The 5,948-nt window shown below is 36.6% G+C and overlaps 1 pseudogene; it reads left to right on the top strand.

The window, feature by feature from the left end:
- The first annotated feature begins 1,985 nt into the window (after positions 1–1,985).
- On the top strand, positions 1,986–2,479 carry LOC119507725 (annotated as a pseudogene).
- The last annotated feature ends 3,469 nt before the right edge of the window (positions 2,480–5,948 follow it).

The raw sequence follows: 5,948 nt of genomic DNA, 5'->3' as shown, positions 1-5,948 counted from the left end.
ACCTAAATATTTCAGTGGTAACTATCGACTAGGTAGTCAATTGAGACTTGAAGAAAAAATAACTTCAATTTACTATGAACATTCTAGTCCATATGTATAGATTTTATTTCTGAAAAGAAACCAATAAAGAAAATATCCTGTATCTCCTCTTTATTTTTCTCTAAATATTGTAAAATATGAGTTAAGTTTCTGACTCCATCTCTGAGAAGGAATATCATTGTGAGCAAGTTACTTAATGTCTGTGAGCCTTGATTTTCTAATTTAAAAATGGAAATAATGATAGTTCTTATCTCAGAGGATTGAGATGATAGGAAATAATGATAGTTCTTATCTCAGAGGACTGAGATGATAGGAAATAATGCCTGTAAAATGTTCATCCCATTGAATATTCTCAATGAAAGTTGCTATGATTAAAGAAGAGAGACAATTGATATCTCTAGAAGGATTATAATGAATCACCTATACCCAAGACAAAATTTGTCATGAAAGCTAGAACATGCTGAAATTGAAATAAAATCATTTGAATTTAAATAAAGATGGAAGCTTAATGCTTCTCTTTTAAATCATCATTATTCATTCCAGGTCTTTCAAAACATCTGATTAAAAGTGTTAGATAGTGACCAAGAAATTCAGTAGTATGTGGATCACAAAGACGGTTTAACAATCCAATTTTCAAAAGACACTATTTCCTATGAATTTGAGCAACATGATATTTATAAAGTAATATTTTACTACCTCTACTTTAACATACGTTGGGCACTTCTAAACATTAACATATTATATATTCATCATATCATAGAAATGATGAATGAACATGGATAAATAAACAGTTTGTGAAACAAAAGACATCTAGACAGTCTAGGTATTTCAAAACTAGTTTGTCCACTATATACAGAGCGGTCTTGAATAAACTGCACACATGTAACAACAGCTAATTTGAAAGTATCTTCTAAATATGAACATTCTGGTCTAGAACGCTTCCCTTTTATCCCTCCTCTACCAATCCTGGGGACAATAATCCTCAAAATTTTAGAAGACAGTCTTTCCTAGGAATTGTAACACAAAATGTACAAAATGAATTAGTTTACTAACTCTATTAGTTTACTAATTCAAGAAGTGGTGTCGTACACTGGCAACCTCTTTAACATCTAGAAGACTAGACGTAAATTAAGATGCATTCATCCATTATATACACCATGGACACAACAAAGTAAAACCACATACACAAACATAGGGACAATGGTTAATCTTGCCTCATTATAAACACACTAGCATAGAGCCCTTTGCACTTTCTTTTTCCTCCTCCTCCCAAACAGTGCACAAAATGTGTGTTACTCAAAGAGGTGGTTTGGCCATTCTGAAAAACCCCACAATATTTCTTATGAATTTGAACAAAAATATAATTACAAAATGTGTTCTTTTACTACTTCATCTTTTAACCTATCAGACGCTTCTAGGAAGAGGAGATGTTTCAAAAAAGTACTCAGCATTGTCAACTGTATACAGAGTAGTGAGGAATAAAATGCACACAAACAACAATGTTTTATAATATGAAAATATTTTCTAAATATGACCAGTCCTGCATAGAACCTTCTCTTCCTCTTTTTAGTCTTCTAATCCATGTCCTCTAACCCACAGAACAAGCATGAATGTGTGTCTCTGCTGATGTCCGTTCCAGAGGCAATCTAAATTCCATTTCAAAGTCATTTCCAGAAGATATATCTATGATTTATTTTTCTAGAAAATGGGTATTACAGGATGTGTGATTTTCTACCTGTACTTTATCATACATCAGCAACCTCCTTACATCTAGAGACCCTGGATGTGGCAAGTTTTCTTTTAAGAGGTTGGGGGAGGGACAAGATGTCAGGTTCATGGTGACGATCTGTGGAGGCATGAAAATAGATGTGCCTAGAAGCAGATTTTTAAAGGAGTTTCTTTTCAAAACATCTTTTTATACCACCTGAAAAGCATCTTGATTCACCATGGCAGGAGTAGCAGTAAAATGGATGATATCAAGCAGAATTATCTTGAAACATTTATTTCCAATCCAAAATGGAGCTTTATATCATGTTTGTCATAAATCTACATATTCTTCTCTTCCAGATGACTATAATTGCAAAGCAGAACTTGCTTTGACATCCAATGGCAGGTGATAGAATGCCACCCCTCTGTGGATATTTCTTGTGAACACACAAAACCTATCCCTCACCCAGATCCTGTGCATAACAATGAAGAAACACATGACCAAGTGCTAAAAACCAGATTAGAAGTAAAAGATGAACATCTTGAGCAAGGACCCATGATAGAACAACTTAGCAAAATGTTCTTTACTACTAAACACCATTGGTATCTTCATGGACAGTATCTCAGACATCGTAGGAACCTGAATCCCCCAAGACAGATGATTTTCAGGTTCTTATTAGGATTCAAAGGGAAATGTTATCTTTTGCCTCATTTGCCATTTGAGAAAATGTAATCTGGTATATTTACTAATATGTCATATAGTAAAGTAGCAATAAAATATCTTTTCATATATTATAATGTATATTTCTTTGTATAAAGAAATTCTGTATTTGACATTCTTATTTAGAGGAGCCTATTTCATTTTTTTTCTTTTGAGATATTGAAATCTATATTTTTATGTGTCTATATTGTTTTGTAAGGATAAGTGACACCAGAGATATATGAAGGAAAAGTTTACTGGTACTCACAGGTCCTGAAACAGAGAAGTGACATGCCTCTTAGCATCACATGGGGAACACTTCAGGAGTGAAGGCTCAATCAAGCAGGCAGGGAGCAAAAGGTTCTAGTGGATCTGGGGGTTATGCCTTTATAGTGTTGAATGGGTAGAGCTGTAGCAGGTCAAGCAAGAGCTGGGATTGGGAATTTGTACTTGACTTTCCTGTGGGTACAAACCCAGGTAGGAATGGGAAGGAGAGGGAGAAGTTGTTTATCTTGTATAAGCAAGTGCCAGGGTTGGTCACTGAGGGACCAAATGATAGGTCTTATAAGATGCTGAGGCAGCAAGACAGTGCAAAAAGCCCCTATTTTATTTTAATTCACTACAAGTATGATTACGTATTTTTACATTATCAGCCAAACGTTATTAGTTTAGGTTGGAGTCATTCAGGAATCCATACAATGCAGTGAGTCAAAGTTTAAGTATAGAGTTTGAGATTTATTAGAGGAAGAAAGCAGGTGGGAGCCAGTAAAAAGAAAGAAAGAAAGATAACGGCTCCATCTCTCTATCTGAGAGCAGCATTTTTTAATGAAAAAAGGAACCCACGTTGGGAAGGGTGCTTGCTGTGGTGTTCTGTGCCTCGATTGGGTAAGTGCTAATCTAGTTTTGGGCTGATTGGTTGGTAGAGTTCTGAGAAAATATTCTTTTTAGGAAAGCAGCTGCATTATCTAATTAGGGAGAGCAGGCTTTTTTGATTGTTCATCTTATGGACATATCCAACCTTGCCTTACCCGCCTTTGAGGTGTCACTGTGGCTGGAACAGCCTTGAACAGCCACGAACAGCCTTCATTCTTTAGTTTATGGGGCATCTGTTTTCTGTGAGATAAGCCTTGGGGTCCCTGGGTTAGAAACTCCTTCTACATGTTAATTTCTTCTTCTGGGATCCAACAATTAGTAATCTAAATATGGCTAATAAAAATCTGAAACATTTTTTTAATGCATTTGAGAACAAACTTATGAGGGCTGCCCAGAAAGTAGATGTTGTAGTGTTGTTTTTTCATTGGCTTCTAGGAAATAAATTAGTTAATTATTAAATTTTTATCATTTTCTACTTTTGATGCACGTTATTATTAAACGCTCAATAATCTTTTGATGAAGGTAGCAGCAACCCCATTTTATAGATTAGGCTACGTGACCTGTGCTCCAGTAAGTAGGAGAGCCAGGATTCAAACTGCCAGGCTTCAAAGCTTTTTTCAGTGCATTACAATGACAAAGGAGTTGTTTTCTTTCACCCAAGAATGTCCTTTCTAGAGATTTTTCTGGAAGGAATATAATATATTAAATAATCCATTCTAAGGTTTTTCTTTTTCTGGTTGTTAAAAATTATGTTAGTTTCAGAACACATGCAAACAGCTGCAACTCTCTGATTAAAATATTAATAATGCTAAATAAGCCAGACACAAAAGAACAAAATTGTATCATCTCATTGATATGAAATAATAAGCAAATTCATAGAGTTGGAAGTAAGATATAGGTTACCAGGGGCTGGGATGGGGATAGGATATGAGGAGTAATGTTTAATTGGTACAGTGTATCTATTTGAGGTGATGGAAAAGTTTTGGTAGTGGATGATGGTGATGGTAGTATAACATTGTGAGTATAATTAATACCACTGAATCATATATTTGAATGTAGTAAAGGGGGGGAAATTTTAGGTTGTATATATGTATACTAGAATAAAAATTTTTTAAAAACCAACTGCAGCACTGTACAACACAGTGAGCCCTAATGTAAACCATGGACTATACTTAATAATACAATAATATTATTTCATTTCATCAATTGTAGCAAAGGCACCACACTAATGCAAAGTGTTAATAATGGGGGGTGGGCAGTATATGGAACTCTGTATTTTCTGCATGATTTTTCTGTAAACCTACAACCTCTCTAATGAAAAAAACTTTTTAAATGTTACTATTACTAAGCTAGTGTTAGATGAATGTTAATTGGGCATTCTGCTATTGATAGTTACCATCAGCTTATTTGTGATCCATAATGGCATTGCTTTCCTCTGTGATTCCTGTTTAGGTATGAGAAATCTTTTAAGAATGTGGAAAGATACTTTATTTAAGGTTGGATTGTAAAATATGTGTGATATTTGTGAAATCAACATAAAGAATAATTTCTCATTCAAATTCTATCATTTAACTTAGTTCTTTTAAATAAAGAAACTTTAGGTGAAGAAGAAAAAAAAGCTTGGGGGAAAGTTGAGAGCAGCTTTCTCCTACTTATTATACACAGGCCTTCTATAAATGGCCAGTAAATCTTCCCAAAGGGTGGTGGGCACTTCTTATTGGACAAATGTGGCATGTTATTCTACTATTTCTCTCTTCCAATATCAAACCAGTTCTGGTAGAATGAAGACTAACCTCCCCATGGCCCGCTAACAGTTCCACCTTTGTTCAGGGCTCTGCTTACCTTCCAGGCCAGTTAAGGCCTTTGTCCATCATTGTTGGGAGGTGGCATCTTGTCTAATTGTTGGTCACCCCAGGTTGAGATCTGCATGGCTCCAAGACCTGAAGAGATGGCCAAGCTTGAGTCCATGCAGAACAGCCTTCTGGGCCTTCAAATTCCGTAATGGCATTCTGCGATGTTTGGGATGCCACCATACTTCTTTCCCTACCACGCCCACTACCCGGCAGGTTTGAGCAGGAAAACCTGGGGGTCAGCAGGTCCAGGCTCTGAAATGCTGCTGCTGTCATAAGGACATCATGGGCAGGGAGAGGAGGGCAGGTTCTGCTGCTGCCTCAGGGTCTGGATCAGGCCAGTGGGCAGTCACAGCCAGGACTCTGGGTCTCCACAAGGCAGGGAACACAGGTCACCCCTGGGCCCAGCTCACCCACTGATCTGGAGGTAGAGGGGCCAAAGAACACAGGCAGTGCTCTGCTTTTCACCATGCTCTCTGCTGGAATTGAAAAACTGATTTTTGACCAGGCTGCCAAGTCCACTCAACTGGATAAGAATAGTCTCTTCAAGAAGTGGTGTTGGGAGAACTGGATGTCCATATGAAAAAGAATGAAAGAGAACCCCTATCTCGCACCATATACAAAAATTAACTCAAAATGGATCAAAGACCTAAATCTAAGAACTAGGACTATAAAATTCCTAGAAGAAAATGAAGGAAAGCATCTTCAAGATCCTATGTAGGCAATGGTTTCTTAGACTTTACACCTAAAGCACAAACAATGAAGGAAAAAATAGGCAA

Source organism: Choloepus didactylus, chromosome 13 (assembly GCF_015220235.1).
Source record: "Choloepus didactylus isolate mChoDid1 chromosome 13, mChoDid1.pri, whole genome shotgun sequence".
Lineage (NCBI taxonomy): Eukaryota > Metazoa > Chordata > Mammalia > Pilosa > Megalonychidae > Choloepus > Choloepus didactylus.
Note: the sequence above shows the minus strand (reverse complement) of the source record. Positions and strands in the feature narration are given on the sequence as shown.